Source organism: Hyperolius riggenbachi, chromosome 1 (genome assembly GCF_040937935.1).
Source record: "Hyperolius riggenbachi isolate aHypRig1 chromosome 1, aHypRig1.pri, whole genome shotgun sequence".
Lineage (NCBI taxonomy): Eukaryota > Metazoa > Chordata > Amphibia > Anura > Hyperoliidae > Hyperolius > Hyperolius riggenbachi.
Window position 1 is genome coordinate 603,224,250 of NC_090646.1, and position 18,751 is coordinate 603,243,000.

An 18,751-nucleotide genomic window follows, 5' to 3' on the forward strand; every position below is an offset into this window, starting at 1 on the left:
CCCAGCTCTGCAGACACAGAACAAGTGAGGGAGACTGGCCTGTAAGGTGAGCAGCTATAGAGCAGGTGTTTGTACTGAAGAGTGTGTCCCAGTTCTGCAGACACAGAACAAGTGAGGGAGACTGGCCTGTAAGGTGAGCAGCTATAGAGCAGGTGTTTGTACTGAAGAGTGTGTCCCAGCTCTGCAGACACAGAACAAGTGAGGGAGACTTGTCTGTAAGGTGAGCAGCTATAGAGCAGGTGTTTGTACTGAAGAGTGTGTCCCAGCTCTGCAGACAAAGAACAAGTGAGGGAGACTGGTCTGTAAGGTGAGCAGCTATAGAGCAGGTGTCTGTACTGAAGAGTGTGTCCCAGCTCTGCAGACACAGAACAAGTGAGGGAGACTTGCCTGTAAGGTGAGCAGCTATAGAGCAGGTGTCTGTACTGAAGAGTGTGTCCCAGCTCTGCAGACACAGAACAAGTGAGGGAGACTTGCCTGTAAGGTGAGCAGCTATAGAGCAGGTGTCTGTACTGAAGAGTGTGTCCCAGCTCTGCAGACACAGAACAAGTGAAGGAGACTTGCCTGTAAGGTGAGCAGCTATAGAGCAGGTGTTTGTACTGAAGAGTGTGTCCCAGCTCTGCAGACACAGAACAAGTGAAGGAGACTGGTCTGTAAGGTGAGCAGCTATAGAGCAGGTGTTTGTACTGAAGAGTGTGTCCCAGCTCTGCAGACACAGAACAAGTGAAGGAGACTTGCCTGTAAGGTGAGCAGCTATAGAGCAGGTGTTTGTACTGAAGAGTGTGTCCCAGCTCTGCAGACACAGAACAAGTGAGGGAGACTGGCCTGTAAGGTGAGCAGCTATAGAGCAGGTGTTTGTACTGAATAGTGTGTCCCAGCTCTGCAGACACAGAACAAGTGAGGGAGACTGGCCTGTAAGGTGAGCAGCTATAGAGCAGGTGTTTGTACTGAAGAGTGTGTCCCAGTTCTGCAGACACAGAACAAGTGAGGGAGACTTGTCTGTAAGGTGAGCAGCTATAGAGCAGGTGTTTGTACTGAAGAGTGTGTCCCAGCTCTGCAGACACAGAACAAGTAAGGGAGACTTATAAGAAGAGCAGGTGTTTGCACTGCCATGTTTACACCTGTATTAGCTGAGGAATTTTCCAGGCAAGAGGTCATCACTTTCACATCAGAGCTATTCTGGAGCTGCTGCTGTCACCAAACTGAAAGCAAGTCTTGTGCTCTTTGATCTTCACACAATGACATCACAGCATCCCCTCACTCCAAAGGACACTATCCTACCGGACTTCAAATACCAAACATGTTGAAGAAAAGATTATTCTGGAAAATAAAATCAATGCAAATTGCAAAGTAAAACCAAGGAATGCTGGCCTTTTATGGCGATTGGGCTGAAGTTTTCCTCATCAGAGGGAGAATGCCCGGAGTCCCGACACAGTGCAAAGCTATCACCTGTATGACCTAGCCCTGATAAGCTATACTGACAGCACAGATAATGGAAAGGTAAGAAGTTCACAGCTGCCACAGCAATCTGATCCATGGCGGAAAGATAAGAAACCATTCATAGACTATACTGCTGCTTGTTAAAAAAGAGGTCACTCACAATTCACCGCGCCACGACAATCTGCGTTATGGACAGTGTTTCAATGTCACTAGCGACTTGAAAGCTTAATTGTCGAAACCCAGAAGTGGACTGCCAGTGTATGCAGCAACAGGATTCACACACATCTGAGACAGACAGTTTCATATTCCATATCCATCTGTAAGAGAAATGTGAATGTGTTTTGTGTGTTTAAGTGCCCGTTTCTACTAAGTGCGAATTCACAATGTGATTATTGCGTTATAAGACTTTATAACGCAGCTACACAATGTAGCACAGTGAATGCGACCTTTAGGACAACTGAAATGAGAGGGATATGAAGGTTGCCATATTTATTTCATACTAAACAATACCAGTTACCTGGCATCCTGCTGATGTAGGATGCCAGGTAACTGGTATTGTGCTTTTCAGCGCAGCTAGATTTGGGCGCAGCCGGCGCCACTGTAGACTGTAACAGGAATTACAGCTATAGCGGCACTCAGTGAGTAACATCGGCTCCGTCAGAAAGACGGGGCTGAAGTTGCTTTTAAAACACAATAATTCAGCCTCCAGCAATAGCTGTAAGCCGAATTATATCATTCCCCACTATCCATGGTGGCCTGGAGAGGGAAAAGTAATTAACACGGCCCGGACTTGTGCAGTAGCAGGATCAGCCATATACCGGCTGTATCCTGCGCCCAATCTACCGGCGCCAATTTCAAATGTATACTGCTGATCTTTCATGAATCACACACCTGAAACAAGCATGCAGAAAATGCAGTGAAACTTAAAGGGATTCCTGAAGTGAGAAGGATAGGGAGACTACCATATGTATTTCCTTTCATGCTGAATGCACACGCTGCGATTTCCTGCGTGATTCACGGGATCAATTTGAATATCTCCGACATGTTCGATCGTGTTTCGATGGATACAGCCATCGATTTTGCATACTTAACATGCAAAATCGACGGCTCTATCCATCGGAATACGATCGAACATGTTGGAAATAATCAAATCGATCCCACGAATCGCGCGGGGAATCGCAACGTGTGTATTCAGCATAAACCAATAGCAGTTGCCTGGCAGTCCTGCTGATCTCTTTGGTTACAGAAGTGGCTGAATCACACACCTGAAACAAGCGTGCAACTAATAGACTTCAGAAACCCCTGACTGGCATGCTTTTTCAGGGTCTATTGCAAAAAAAAAGTTTAAAGGCAGAGGATCTATAGGACAGCCAGGCAATTTGCATTGTTTAAAAGGAAATAAATACGTCAGTCTCCATATTCCTCACTTCAGTTGTCCTTTAAGTGACAATTATGTCTAATTATTTTACACCTGTGCACCAATAGGCAATGAAAAGTGGTATGAAGTAAACAAGCAGTTACAGAAAACGATCACCTAAAGCTGAATGTCTCTGACTTCTAAGCATAATGTGTCCAGATGTACACTACTTAGCTTTAGGCCATATGGATCTAAAGCAATAAATAGTTGGCCTTGCATGCTTTCTCCACCCACTGTTATTTCAGCACAGCATCAAGGCTGAACATTGGACTAACCTAACCCCAATAATACAAACCTTCAGGCCCTGTTCACAGTGGTCAGATGCCTTGCAGAATAATTCTGCAGGTCAACTCGCTGCCCGTACAATTCTATGGGCCTGTACACAGTAACGGATCGTGTTATTCTAACTTGCTGCATGCAGGCTTTGTATTAAAGTCTTTGTCCAGTCTCCTCTGCAGTTTCCACTCATAACGCGTGAGTTATGCAACTGACCACTGTGAACCTAGCCTAACCCAAGATATGCAGGAGAACAGAGGTCGCCAAAAGGATAAAAGGAAGCTAAATAAGCTTAAAAACCAAATTCTTGATTCTGTCATGACAGAGGTGCCTGGCTCTTCTACTGACCACATATGCTATTGCTCCGTTGTTATTGCCTGATGAAGCGGGATCAAACCTGCGAAACGCGTTGCATATTTGGAGTTCATAAATAAAATATATTGACCGTCTTTACTACAGTCGTTGTGTGTCTACTTGGAGGAGGTAAGTCCACCACTACCTCCTCTATTTACCAAGAATTTGGTTTTTAAGCTCATTTAGCTTCCTTTTATCCTTTTGGCGCCTCTGTTCTCCTGCATAATATTGAGTCCACCCTGGGTGGAGGGTTGAACCCCCTTTTTTCTCATCTACAGAGAGCGACTTCTTATTCCTAAGTGGGGTCAGGAAAATCTCCCCACCTGCCTTTACAGTGGTTGCCTAATGGTAACCCTGGTTTGTGAGTATTAATATTTACTCTATCTAGTAACCATTTACCAGTACATATTACACTATTGGGGCTCTTGGTGTTCCTTGTTTTTAACCGAAGATATGCTTCTTTCTACTTTGGAGCAGACAAGACACAGAACATTTATATTGTGCTTTTCTTATGGCAGACTCAAAGCACCAGAGCTGCAGCCACTAGGACGTGCTCTATAGGCAGTAGCAGTGTTAGGAAGTCTTGCCCAAGGCCTCCTTACTGAATAGGTGCTGGCTTACTAAACAGGAAGAGATTCAAACCCTGGTCTCCTGTGTCAGAGGCAGAACCCTTAACCAGTACAATCTCCAGGCACTGCCAAGTAGAACTACAGTCACATGTTCTGTGTCCAAAAGAAATACTGTACACTGCACTCACCATATGATAAAGTATACATCATCAGGCAAGGTAAAAGCGTTACGGTGGCCACACATTACAATCTTTTTTTTTTTTTTTTATTTATTTAATTCGACTAATCCCATCCAATTTTTCAGTTGATTGGAAGTTTTGATGAAATTGATTTAACACACGTATGTTTGAGATTGCTGTAATTTCGGGAAAGAAGATCGTAAACGTCGAAATAGTTGGTTGGTTAGAAAACCCTCCTGCATGTCAATCTTTCACTCAGATGTGTTACTAACTCTTCCGCCAAAGCAATTAAGTAGGCCAGCTGTGCCCAACCTAAGGCCCGCGGGCCATTTGCGGCCCGTGAAACCAACTTTTGTGGCCCACGGAAGTGTCCTGAGGAGGAGGATCGGGATTGTGTCATACTATGTCATAGGTTTACACAGCATAGTCACGTTCTCCGCAGTAGCGTTGTGATAGCTAGAGACCGTCATCTATTGGTTGCTGCAGGAACCACCCTACAATAGGAATCAGCCTTATTCTTATTGAAGGGAAGTTCCTGCAGCAACCAATGGGCAAGAGTCTCTAAATATCACAATGCTACTGCAAAGAACACGAGAAACCTATGACGCAATCCCCGATCCTCCTCAGCACGAATTCTTGCATTGGCTCTCCTCACATGCTCTGGCTCTCCTTTCCCAGATGATTTGCCACTGCTCCGGCCTCTCATCTCAGGGGACAGTGTGACATCACACCCTACCAGCCTGTCAAGCTGAAAAAAAAAACACAACTTTGCTTCACATTGACCTTCACCCGCGGCAACTAACTGAGACCCCGACTTCTGCTAAATAGTAGGCCCCAACTACCCTCAGTAAAGAAAAAAACAGAAAAGAGCTTCCCACTATCACATAAATTTGAGTGTAGTCAAAAATTTTGACTACATTCAAATTTATGTGATAGTGGGAAGCTCTTTTCAGTTTTTTTCTTTAATGTTTGATAACCCAGGGTCGAAAGACTCACTTTTCCCACTAGGAACCTTCCTAGATACCCCAATGTAGGAGGCTCCACCAATATACTTGTTTTGTTCTTTTTTTTTTTATTACTCATCTACCTTCAGCTCACACAGCATTTGTACTGGGCGGGAGGAAATCACCCAGAAAGCCTCTGCACACACACCCAGGTAACCCAGAAAATGGGCATCAAATGGTGAGTACAACAATTCTTTATTTGCCATTTTCTTTCCTTTTCCAACAACATGTTAACTGTTACTAGAAAAATGTTAAAGAGTTATATTTAAATTTTGTATGTATGTGTTCCGGCCCGCGAAATGTATCTTAACCACTTCACCACTGAGGGGTTTTACCCCCTGAGCACCAGAGCAATTTTCACCTTTCAGCGCTCCTTCCATTCATTCGTCTATAACTTTATTATTACTTATCGCAATGAAATGAACTATATCTTGTTTTTTTCGCCACCAATTAGGCTTTCTTTAGGTGGGACATTATGCCAAGAATTATTTTTTTCTAAATGTGTTTTAATGGGAAAATAGGAAAAATGTGGGGAAAAAAATAATTATTTTTCAGTTTTCGGCCATTATAGTTTTTAAATAATGCATGCTACTGTAATTAAAACCCATGAAACGTATTTGCCCTTTTGTCCCGGTTATAAAACCATTTAAATTATGTCCCTATCACAATGTTTGGCGCCAATATTTTATTTGGAAATAAAGGTGCATTTTTTTCAGTTTTGCGTCCATCCCTAATTACAAGCCCATAGTTTATAAAGTAACAGTGTTATACCCTCTTGACATAAATATTTAAAAAGTTCAGTCCCTAAGGTAACTATTTATGTATTTTTTTTAATTGTAAATTTTTAAAATTTTTTTTAATTACAAAAAAAAAAAAAAATGGGGAGTGTGGGAGGTAATGAGTTAATTTTATGTGTAAAAGTCATTTATTTGTATGTGAAAAATGTGTAGGGTGTAGTTTACTATTTGGCCACAAGATGGCCACAGTAACTTTTTGTTTTAATGCGACCTCCAAGCTTCCTTCCGGAAGCTTGGAGGAAGAATAAGGAGGCTGGACACGTGAGTTTTTTCTCACAATGATCGCGCTGCCCATAGGAGAGCAGCTGATCATTGCGGGGCTTAGATCAACGAACGGGAATGGATTTTCCCGTTCATTGATCTCTGGGCGAGCGGGCGGCGGCGTGTTTACTAGCGGCGGGCGGCGTGTTTACAAGCGGGAGCGCGGGCAGCGTCGGGAACGCGGAAAGTACGTGTTTCTCCGTCCCTGGTTTTTAAAGGATGGAAAAAGGGGCAGAGAAATACGTACGCGCGGGGGTAAAGTGGTTAATATGAAGTGTGGCACTCGGGCAAAAAAAGGTTGGACACCACTGAAGTATTCTGATTGCTGGCTGAGCAGCTGTGGCTGAACGATACGATCTTCCTGCCATGGTTTTATCCAATAAACTACGAACACCAAGGCAGGGCTCATTACTATCAGAGTAATTAAATCTTGCATTGTCAGAATGCAGGGTAGAGGCATATTTACATCAATGTGGTATGCTACAGTGACAGTGGCTCAACCGCAGTTTTACTTCATATTCACTCGTAGTAAGATGTGCACATCCTAATACTATTGCATGGAAGACAAGACTGTGCACAAGTCATGCAGAAGCCGCTGAGGCACACACTTAAAAAAGGACCACTATAGCAAAAAAGCGCTTTGAGTCCTATGGGAGAAAAGCGCTATAGAAATGTTATTGTATTGTATTGTATTGTAAAAAAAAAAAAGGAAGCAGTTAAAATCTGACAGAACTGACATGTTTTTGACTAGTCCATCACCTCAATGGTGATTTTCATGGTTTTCTTTGTTTTCAAAAGCATTTCCTGAACGACAAAATAGTATGCAAGTGAGTAGGGAGGCTGGCTGGTATATTACTATTTTGGCAGCTAGACTTAACAACTGCCATTCAGGAAATGCTTTTGAAAACAAAGAAAACCCTGAGAATACCCCATATAAGGAGATGGACTAGTCCAAAACCTGTCAGTTCTGTTATATTTTAACTGCTTATTTTTGCTGTAGTGGTCCTTTAAATACATGTTTTTATATTACAAAAATAATAATGAGCTTTGAAAAAAAAAAAGTTTTGCATGGAGAGGCAGACACTGTTACTGCTAGCACTTCTGTGTTATCTTCTGCATCAAATACTACATCCTGAACTAAATGGTCAAACTGATGACACATAACATAAGCGAGGAATAGCTGTAATAACAGGTGTGTTATCACATGATGAGAGTGAGAAGAGCTGGCTGCCAGGGAAAGATCAGGCTCACAGTACAGCCTGACCTCCCACCAGCACTGGAGGTTGACAAGAAAGGCGCTTCCTAGGCCGCCACTTCGTCGCCTAGCAACTACCGGTGACGTCAGGCTTCAAGGACAAACCAAAAGTCACCTAGTAAGAGCTTCCCCAGTTACGCTGCGTCCCAGCGCCACGTCACCGCGCACGTCCATCCAAAAGCGCCATGGCACGCGACTGATTGGACGAGGGGCGGGGCGGTAGCGCCTTCTATTTTTAAACCGGTGAACGCGGCAAGGCAGCGATTGGTTAGTTTGGAGCGTCAGTCAGCGCGCGGCCCGCCCATTCGCCACAATGCCTGGGAACAGCTGCTGCGACGAGACGTACTTCCAAATAGAGCCATATGGGCAGAGCCGTGCAGCATACCGCTGCCTCCATATACAGATATAGCCCAACACACAGCCACAGGCTGCAGCATGTTGCCAACATGGCAAGCAGCCGATCACATCCTGGGAATTAAAGGGAACCTGCCATGACAGAAGCACTACCAGTATCAACTTCCCTGGCTGTCATTCTCATCCTGGGTCTTCACAGCCAAAACAATCAATCCTGCTCAGTAGTCTGATGCCTGGACCAGCATGCATGGAGCCTAATGAACCTGCAAAGCAAGCAGCAACTGACTGGGTTGGGGTTTATTTTCAGCTGATTGCATTGCTCTCTATTGCAGCAGGGACAGATAAGCAACAGCACTAACATTTCTGTTAGGCCTGGTTCACATTAGCATTTGCCAACGGAACTGGCCATACGGTTGTGTGGTGTGTTCCGCTGAGCGAAAGAAAAAATGCTGCAGGACCCAATTTTCTGAACCGTTTCGCTCAGAGAAACGGAAGGGTTTGCAGCGTATAGGAACCAATGAAAGCGAATGTTTTACAGCACACTGGCTGTAAAACAGACCGTTTTCACCTGATCCAGCTGGCCTGATCCGTATGTCCGGGTCCGTAAAAAAATGCTAATGTGAACCGGGCCTAAGGCTGATACAAATCCTGTAAGAAATCTGCAGTGTGTCTACTTCCTGCTTTCATGGAAGCAGACATGGGGTTAACATCCGGTGTTTACAAATTAGCTGCTCTGCTGTGGCAGAGGAGATTCCTGAGCTGACAATATCAAATTACTGTGGTGATTAGTCATAGATAAGGGGGAAATAGTGAAACTCTCTAAATACAGATAGGGTTTCTTTCAACCCTGTCCACGTGTTCAGGTCCACTTTATATAGTTTGTTCTATGTGAATACTAGAAAATAATAATGAGCAGAAAATGAGCCACTGTGAGGAAAGTAGTAGTGGTCAATCACTCATGATTCAACCAGTCAGAGCACCAGCATCTTGGGTTGAATTTAATATACATTTCAAGACTGAAGAAAGTTTTTACTTCATACGAGGTGCAATTCACCAGAACCAAAACACCACGGGGAAAATGGAATTTGGAAAGTTGATTATCAATCAATGTTCCAAATCTGATCAATCAAATTTTACCTCTGTTCTCCAAAACAAGTACGGCCAGCAATCGGATGAAGCAGAATGTTCCTGCAATTGGTGCACAGATGAATGCGCCTATGACCACCCTGCCATATATCAATTGCATTAATGGAATTTGGCTACTGGTGTAGTAATGCACTACCGATTAATAGTGGTTACCACTATCACCTTCCAACGGTAGAGAACCTGGTTCAAATCTGAGCCAGGCCAGTAACTGCTTGGAGTTTGTATATTCTGCCCAGGGTTTGTTTTTAACCAGGTACTAGGTTTTCTAACCCATCCCAAAAATCCTACAGATATGTTAAAGGATACCTTAGCGCTCAAAATATTTTAAAAATGACGCCTACTGTGTGTGTTGTGGGAGTTGTGCAAGATGCTTACTGCACTTCCCATGCCTGGCGTCGACCTCCGTTCTCCAGTAATTGGCCCCGCTCTTTATTTCCTGGTCGGTGCCATCTAACCTGGACATACTACGCGCTTGGGCGCCTTTTGGTGCAGTCCCCAGCGACCCCATGTGTTGTACATGCACATACCTGTCACAATACATACCTGGCGCGTTCTCCACCCCAAGCAGACATACTGCGCATGCGCAGCTTAGTATGTCCACGTTAGAGGGCACCAGGAAGTAAAGAACAGGACAAATTACCAGAGAATGGAGGGTGACACTGGGGCACGGGAGGGGCGGTAAGCATCTGCACAACTCCCCACACACACAGTAGGGGTCATTTTTTTCAATATTTTAAGCGCTAAGGCATCCTCTAACTGCAAAATGCATGATATAGCCCAAGAAATGGCACTGATGCTGCTTTGTTGATGTCACTTCTTAGTATGGCCACAAAGAAAAACTCTTGAGGTCATAGGTCCATATAACAGCTGCACAGCTGTGCGCTAGCCTACTGATCTCAGCTGTTTTAAATCAAAGTGAGGGAAAACACTGTTGATGTCAGCATCTTAAATGGAGAATTGGTTGTGTAACATTAAATCCTGGATTATTGTCACATGATCCAGAATGACCCTATGCAAGTTCCCCTTTATTGTGATGGGCATATATTTCATGCAGCTTCTGATGCTCCCATTTACCTTTACCCATCCTGCCTAGTCGCTTAAAGACATAGTAAACTGTTCAGTCTTTAGTGTTTAATCCTATAAAAACGATCTCTCTTTTCAAAGGACAAATGCTCAGACTGTATAAGGAGCTCAGAGATTCATTTCATTACTAGATGAGGTTGTTTTCACAGCACTATGTGTTATTTTTTAGTATCCAGAATGCCAAGTATAGTTAATTGTTTTTAGTTAAAACAAACCATTACTTAAAATCTGTATTTTAGTTTCCATATAATAATCTGGGTTGGCCAAAACATGGGAATTGCAGCAATCTATAAGTCAAAATTCAAACAAAACCAAGACAAAGGCCGGATCCACACTATAAGCGCTTTTGTGAGCGCCTGTGTTTGATTAGCGCTTGCTGAGTGCTTAAAAAAAAAATCAAAAAAAAAAAATCGCTCCCATTAACTTTCATCAAAATCGCAGTAAAAATCGCAATGATCGTGAAAAACGTATGAGTGCAGTGATTTTAATGAAAGTGAATGGGAAAGATTTTTTAAAAATCAAACGCAAGCACTCACAGTGTGAATCCGGCCTTAGGCCCCATTTACATTTCATCAATTGGTAGGCGGTGTTTTTTCTCCTCCATAGCGATGCATTATGAAAAATCTTTCAGTTAAAACGCGTATAGCGTGAACTGAGCAATTGGGAAACATGAACATTTCTTTGAAAATCAGTTGTCCTTTCAGTTATACTGAGAGCAACTGATCAAGTTCAAATGGGGCCTAGGCCTTGTCTCCTCTTGGTGCAGCGCAGGGGTCCGTACATCACATATAGCAACTTATAACACTTGTGTTACAGATCCCATCCATTTATGAATCGCATCACAACATTCGTGCAACAGAGCATACAATTGCGCATTGCATTACCATACAGAGTCGCACCACATGGATGAAACCATCCGACAGTGCAGTCTATGCACTTCTGATGTGCTTGCGTGTTGCACACTTGAACTGCTAAAAAAAAAACCAGCAATGCACAAGTGGAGGATGAGGCCTAAAGTCGTGTCTCTGATGACACCTAAAACTTTACCCTACCCTATTTTTGCAGGACATTGGTTAAGTCCCAGGTTTTGCTCTCAGCAAAGACATGGAGTTTGTATGTTCACAGACTTCCTCCAAGCCCTCAGGTTTATTTCCACATCCCAAAAGCATACAGACAACGTAGTTAGTTTCCCGCAAAATCGATCCGATTTTCAGATCAATCTGATCAGATTGGTTAGGAGATTTTCATCCATTGGTGATCCCGTAATTGTAAACAAAGGCTCATTCAGCGAATTGTATTGTTAGTAGCCGCCTTTACACTACAGTAGGGGTATATGACTGTAGTAGGGAATACTAGATTATGAGCACTGCTGAGGGACTGTCAAATATGTACTTTGTAAAGCACTGTGGAAGATGTGGGCTGTTATATATGTTTGTCATTTTATTATCCCTAACCTTTCTCATTGCATGTACCATTGCGCCCAGTTCACGTAGACTATATGCTGCTCCTGTAATTATTCTGGATCAAGGACAGGGTCACCCTGATCCAAAAGAGGTCATTGGGTAGCTTCTACTATTAACCATGCCAGTCAATGTACCCATAGCATCAATTTATACAGTAGTCTCTATATGTATGGGGTCACTAATCCTGTAGAGGAAGTTAGTGGCCTTTCCCATTATATGTGCTAATGTGTCCAGCGCATTGTGATTCTACAGTGGCCCATGCAATACCTGGTTCTGAAAAAAATCATTGTGGGCATTCTACCCTACCAGCGCTGAGAAGGCCCCAGCATGCAGATTATACACTGGCCCTGACATTATGCTGGATTGTATATGGGTCACCCTGGTTCTACAGAGACCACTATAGAAGCTCCACCATTGCATGTAGCAGAGTGCCCAGGCATGCATACTGCACAGTGTCCCTGCTATTATGTTATATAGGTTCATCCATTCATTCTGCAGAGTTCAGCACTAGCAGCACCATTGCATTTATGAGTGTAGCACTGATCAGCAGCCGGCCATTCTGCTGGTGCATGCAGGAAGGGCTTGTTGTTACATAAGGACCCCCTCCATCCATCCCCCACACTCATGCCCGGGTATTGTGTGGCAGCACGTGACTGATCACCCTGCAGGATGCACCCGCTGCTCTCCATACATATGGTGCAGCCTGCTCACCCCCCTCCTCCCCGCACATCGTACAGCCGCCCCGGCACTGACCTGTGTGTGACTCGGCGGCGCCCCGCACCTCCCGCTACACCAGCTGCAGCTCAGGACACTCAGCGCCCCGGAAGAGACTGAGCGGAGAGCGGCTCGGGCACGTCACCATTCCCGACCCCGCCCCTTCTGGAGCACGCTGTGTCCTTGGATGTGATCTTTGCAGGATGTTAGGGAGACGGGCAGCTGTATGCTGGGGAGCAGGAGGTGGACTGCGTTGTTCAGGGGGAGCAGGGAATGAACTGCTGTATATTGGGGAACAGGATGCTATTTAGGGGGAGCAGGGAATGGGCTGCTGTATGTTGGGGAGCAGGGAATGGGCCCTGCTGTGTGCAGGGGAGAAAGAGATGGCCTGCTGTGTGCAGGGATAGCAGGAGATGGGCTGCTGTGTGTAGGGATAGCAGGAGATCATGGGCTGCTGTGTGCAAAGGGAGCAGGAGATTGGCTGGTTTTTGCAGAGGGAGCAGGAGATGGGCTGCTTTGTGCAGAGGGAGCAGGAGATGGGCTGCTGTGTGCAAAGGGAGCAGGAGATGGACTGCTGTGTGCAGGGGGAGCAGGAGGTGGGCTGCTGTGAGCAGGGGAGAAAGAGATGGGCTGTTATGTGCAGGGGAGACGGAGGCGGGCTGCTGTGTGCAGGGGAGAAGGAGGCAGGCTGCTGTGTGCAGGGGAGCAGGAGGCAGGCTGCTGTGTGCAGGGGAGCAGGAGGCGGGCTGCTGTGTGCAGGGGAGCAGGAGGCGGGCTGCTGTGTGCAGATAGAGCAGGAGGCGGGCTGCTGTGTGCAGATAGAGCAGGAGGCTGGCTGCTGTGTGCAGATAGAGCAGGAGGCTGGCTGCTGTGTGCAGAGGGAGCAGAAGATGGGCTGCTGTGTGCAGAGGGAGCAGGAGATGGGCTGCTGTGTGCAAAGGGAGCAGGAGGTGGGCTGCTGTGTGCAAAGGGAGCAGGAGGTGGGCTGTTGTGTGCAGAGGGAGTAGGAGATGGGCTGCTGTGTGCAGGGGAGCAGGAGATGGGCTGCTGTGAGCAGGAGATGGGCTGCTGTGTGCAGGGGGAGCAGGATGTGGGGTGCTGTGTTCAGGGGGAGGAGGAGATGGGCTGCTGTGTGCAGGTGGAGCAGGAGATGGGCTGCTGTGAGCAGGGGAGAAAGAGATGGGCTGTTATGTGCAGAGGAACAGGAGGAGGGCTGCTATGCGCAGGGGAGCAGGAGATGGGCTGCTGTGCGTAGGGGAGCAGGAGATGGACTGCTGTGCGCAGGGGAGCAGGAGGTAGGCTGCTGTGCGCAGGGGAGCAGGAGATGAGCTGCTGTGCGCAGGGGAGCAGGAGGTGGGCTGCTGTGTGCAGAGGAGCAGGATATGGGCTGCTGTGGGCAGGGGAGCAGGAGGTGGGCTGCTGTGAGCAGGAGATGGGCTGCTGTGTGCAAAGGGAGCAGGATATGGGCTGCTGTGTGCAGGGGGAGCAGGATGTGGGGTGCTGTGTTCAGGGGGAGGAGGAGATGGGCTGCTGTGTGCAGGTGGAGCAGGAGATGGGCTGCTGTGAGCAGGGGAGAAAGAGATGGGCTGTTATGTGCAGGGGAACAGGAGGAGGGCTGCTGTGCGCAGGGGAGCAGGAGATGGGCTGCTGTGCGCAGGGGAGCAGGAGATGGGCTGCTATGCGCAGGGGAGCAGGAGGTGGGCTGCTATGCGCAGGGGAGCAGGAGGTGGGCTGCTGTGCGCAGGGGAGCAGGAGGTGGGCTGCTGTGCGCAGGGGAGCAGGAGATGGGCTGCTGTGCGCAGGAGAGCAGGAGGTGGGCTGCTGTGCGCAGAGGAGCAGGAGATGGGCTGCTGTGGGCAGGGGAAGCAGGAGATGGGCTGCTGTGTGCAGAGGAAGCAGGAGATGGGCTGCTGTGTGCAGGGGAGCAGGAGATGGGCTTCTGTGTGTAGAGAGAGCAGGAGGTGGGCTGCTGTGTGCAGAGGGAGCAGGCGATGGGCTGCTGTGTGCAGAGGAAGCAGGAGAAGGGCTGCTGTGTGCAGGGGAGCAGGAGATGGACTGCTGTGTGCAGGGGAGCAGGAGATGGGCTGCTGTGTGCAGGGGAGCAGGAGATGGGCTGCTGTGTGCAGGGGAGCAGGAGATGGGCTGTTGTGTGCAGAGGAAGCAGGAGATGGGCTGCTGTGTGCAGGGGAGCAGGAGATGGGCTGCTGTGTGTAGAGAGAGCAGAAGATGGGCTGCTGTGTGTAGAGAGAGCAGGAGGTGGGCTGCTGTGTGCAGAGGGAGCAGGCGATGGGCTGCTGTGTGCAGAGGAAGCAGGAGAAGGGCTGCTGTGTGCAGGGGAGCAGGAGATGGGCTGATGTGTGCAGGGGAGCAGGAGATGGGCTGTTGTGTGCAGGGGGGGGCAGGAGATGGGCTGCTGTGTGTAGAGGGAGCAGGAAATGGGCTGCTGTGTGCAGGGCAGCAGGAGATGGGCTGCTGTGTGCAGGGGAGCAGGAGAGGGGCTGCTGTGTGCAGGGGGAGCAGGAGATGGGCTGCTGTGTGCAGGAGGAGCAGGAGATGGGCTGCTGTGTGCAGAGGGAGCAGGAAATAGGCTGCTGTGTGCAGAGGGAGCAGGAGATGGGCTACTCTATGCAGGGGAGCAGGAGATAAACTGCTGTGTGCAGGGGGAGCAGGAGATGGACTGCTGTGTGCAGAGGGAGCAGGAGATGGGCTGCTGTGTGCAGGGGAGCAGGAGAGGGGCTGCTTTGTGCAGAGGGAGCAGGAGATGGGCTGCTGTGTGCAGAGTGAGCAGGAGATGGGCTGCTGTGTGCAGAGTGAGCAGGAAATTGGCTGTTGTGTGCAGGGGAGCAGGAGATGGGCTGCTGTGTGCAGGTGGAGCAGGAGATGGGCTGCTGTGTGCAGGGGAGCAGGAGATGGGCTGCTGTGTGCAGGGGAGCAGGAGATGGGCTGCTGTGTGCAGGGGAGGAGATGGGCTGCAGTGTGCAGGTGAGGAGATGGGCTGCTGTGTGCAGGGGAGAAATAGATGGGCTGCTGTGTGCAGGGGAGGAGATGGGCTGCAGTGTGCAGGTGAGGAGATGGGCTGCTGTGTGCAGGGGAGGAGATGGGCTGCAGTGTGCAGGTGAGGAGATGGGCTGCAGTGTGCAGGTGAGGAGATGGGCTGCTGTGTGCAGGGGAGAAATAGATGGGCTGCTGTGTGCAGGGGAGGAGATGGGCTGCAGTGTGCAGGTGAGGAGATGGGCTGCTGTGTGCAGGGGAGAAATAGATGGGCTGCTGTGTGCAGGGGAGGAGATGGGCTGCAGTGTGCAGGTGAGGAGATGGGCTGCTGTGTGCAGGGGAGGAGATGGGCTGCTGTGTGCAGGGGAGGAGATGGGCTGCTGTGTGCAGATAGAGCAGGAGATGGGCTGCTGTGTGCAGATAGAGCAGGAGGTGGGCTGCTGTGTGCAGGGGAGCAGGAGATGGGCTGCTGTGTGCAAAGGGAGCAGGAGATGGGCTGCTGTGTGCAGAGGGAGGAGATGGGCTGCAGTGTGCAGGGGAGGAGATGGGCTGCTGTGTGCAGGGGAGCAGGAGATGGGCTGCTGTGTGCAGGGGAGCAGGAGATGGGCTGCTGTGTGCAGGGGAGCAGGAGATGGGCTGCTGTGTGCAGGGGAGCAGGAGATGGGCTGCTGTGTGCAGGGGAGCAGGAGATGGGCTGCTGTGTGCATGGGAGCAGGAGATGGGCTGCTGTGTGCAGAGGGAGCAGGCAATGGGCTGCTGTGTGCAGGGGAGCAAGAGATGAGCAAGGAAACTATATGGGCGTGATACACAAAGCTTTTTCACCTATTTTCCTCTGTTTTCACCTTATCTATGTTACATTTTTAAGCTTCCAAAGAGCAAAAATATAAGGTGGCCATACACTTATAGATTTTCAGCAGATTCGACCATCAGATAGATTTCTGTCAGATTACCAGTCTGTTGCGGTAGCTAGAGGCATTCTGTGTTTCTTGGTAAAATTCTGTTAGATGGCTGTCAGCTCGAATTTAATGAAATCTATTGAAAATCGATCTAAATACGTTATTGCACCATTAGATTCAATGCAACTCTATGGGCCAACGGTCTGCTGCCAGCAGCAGATCGACCTGGATTTTCCATCCTGTCAGATCAAATCAATCGAAATCGACCACAAATCGATCAATCAGCAAATCGATCGTGCATCCATTTGCAGCCAATCGATGGACCAGTGTATGGGCCCCTTAAGGTTAGAAAATAAATCTTCACATGAAGGTAATCAGGAACAACTTACTGTACTTTGAGTGATTATTTTGCTGAAAGGTTATTTTTATCAATTAGGTAATAAAAAAAGACCTTTATAAGTACTGTATTGTGGCAGCACGGTGGCGTAGTGGTTAGCAATCTCCCCTTCCAGCGCTGGGTCCCTGGTTTGTATCCCAGCCAGGTCAACATCTGCAAGGAGTTTGTATGTTCTCCCCGTGTCTGCGTGGGTTTCCTCAAGGGCACCACGGTTTCCTCCCACATCCCAAAAACATCCAGATAAGTTAATTGGCTTCCCTCTAAATTGACCCTAGACTACGATACATACACTACATGATAGACATATGGCTATGGTAGCGACTAGATTGTGAGCTCCTCCGAGGGACAATTAGTGACGAGACAATATACTCTACAGTGCTGCGGAAGATGTCAGCGCTTCATAAATACTAAATAACAATAATAAAAAATAATAATTGTGAATAGAGCCCAATTAACTTTTTCATCTTTATTTATTTAGCAATCCGCCAACAGGACACGTTCTGTCACTCACAGCTGATCATACTGTCTACATACTTCTGTATGAGTTGTGCTACCCATAAGACTCTATGTGACCAGGCAGGGTGTCAGTCATCCTCTATCTCCACCTGAAGCGGCTGCATTCTCCAGAAGACGTCCTCGACTGCTAGTGAAGGTTACCTTGGACACACTTTCCCTTTTGAATACTGCTGTGCTGTGAAAGGACAAAGCTGGAATGAGTCATAAGAAGTTGCGCTGTATCGTATTACTATACACACACATATCATTTTGTACATGTAATGGACATCAGTTATTAGCTACTAACTCAAGGCCCAACCTAAATATTCAGTATGATAGCTCAGTAAGAGCTCTTTTACACTTGATGCGTTGATATGCATTGGTATGCGTTTTTTCCATAGCAGTGCATTGTGAAAAAGATTTCAGTTAAAGGGATACTGTAGGGGGTCGGGGGAAAATGAGTTGAAGTTACCCGGGGCTTCTAATGGTCCCCCGCAGACGTCCTGTGCCCGCGCAGCCACTCACCGATGCTCCGGCCCCGCCTCCAGTTCACTTCTGGAATTTCTGACTTTAAAGTCAGAAAACCACTGCGCCTGCGTTGCCGTGTCCTCGCTCCCGCTGATGTCACCAGGAGTGTACTGCGCAGACATAGACCATACTGGGCCTGCGCTGTGCGCTCTTGATGACATCAGCGGGATCGAGGACACGGCAACGCAGGGGCAGTTGTTTTCTGACTTTAAAGTCAGAAATTCCAGAAGTGAACTGGAGGCAGGGCCGGAGCATCGGTGAGTGGCTGCGCCAACACAGGATGTCTGTGGGGGACCATTAGAAGCCCCGGGTAACTTCAACTCATTTTCCCCCGACCCCCCTACAGTATCCCTTTAAAACGTGTATAGTGGGAACTAAGCCATAGGAAAACATGGGCATTACTTTGAAAATCAGTTTTTCAAACTGTGTGATGTCAGTCCTGACAGTTTCCTGTCTGTGAACCTCATTGCATTGTGGGAAATAGCTGTTTACAGCTGTTTCGAACTACCCAAAAAAAGGGCCTAACCCCATTGGAGTGAGATCGATGAGGTTTCAACATACCACCACTGCTATCTTTACATCACTCGATCAGTACAAAGTTATTCGGAAATCAGTGGAATAGCGCATTACCGAGACTCAGTAATTTTAAGCCAATCAAAAGACTTGGAAGCATTGGACCAACCAGAGAATACTGATTTTTTTTTAAAAGAGGCCTAAGCAGAATACCCAAAATGTTTTCCTTTTATGTCAAACCTGGCTATTTTAAAAAAATGTGTCCAGCATATGAAACACACAATACAGACCTCAAAACAGGCAGAGAGTAGCTAAAAAAAATAGTTACGATTGAAAAGTAGGGTCTCATTTACCATGTAGGCCTGGGACACACTATGGGCCGATTTGCTGAATTGCAGAATTCTCAGAGCTATTGCGATTTGACTACTGTAACCACTGATGCGATTGCTTCCAAAATGCTGCAAGCAGCGTATTGCAATGGACTGGACAACTGGAATAGCACTTTGCTGATTGCTGCTATCAGCAAGTGGTGCAAGATCACCCCTAGTGGGTCCTGGACCTCATCCTGTATGTAAATGTTGTGATATACAAAACACTTTGCGCCAGTTTCCATAGGTGCAGA

The 18,751-nt window shown here is 47.5% G+C and overlaps 1 protein-coding gene across 1 annotated transcript in view; it reads right to left on the reverse strand.

Annotated features, from left to right (window-relative positions):
- The window catches only part of NNT (nicotinamide nucleotide transhydrogenase), a 202,394-nt gene extending 189,938 nt beyond the window's left edge, over positions 1-12,456 (reverse strand). Inside the window, exon 1 of the mRNA XM_068249595.1 lies at positions 12,349-12,456. The gene's annotated coding sequence lies outside the window, so the exon portion shown is untranslated. The remainder of the gene's footprint in view (positions 1-12,348) is intronic.
- Positions 12,457-18,751: the final 6,295 nt, after the last annotated feature.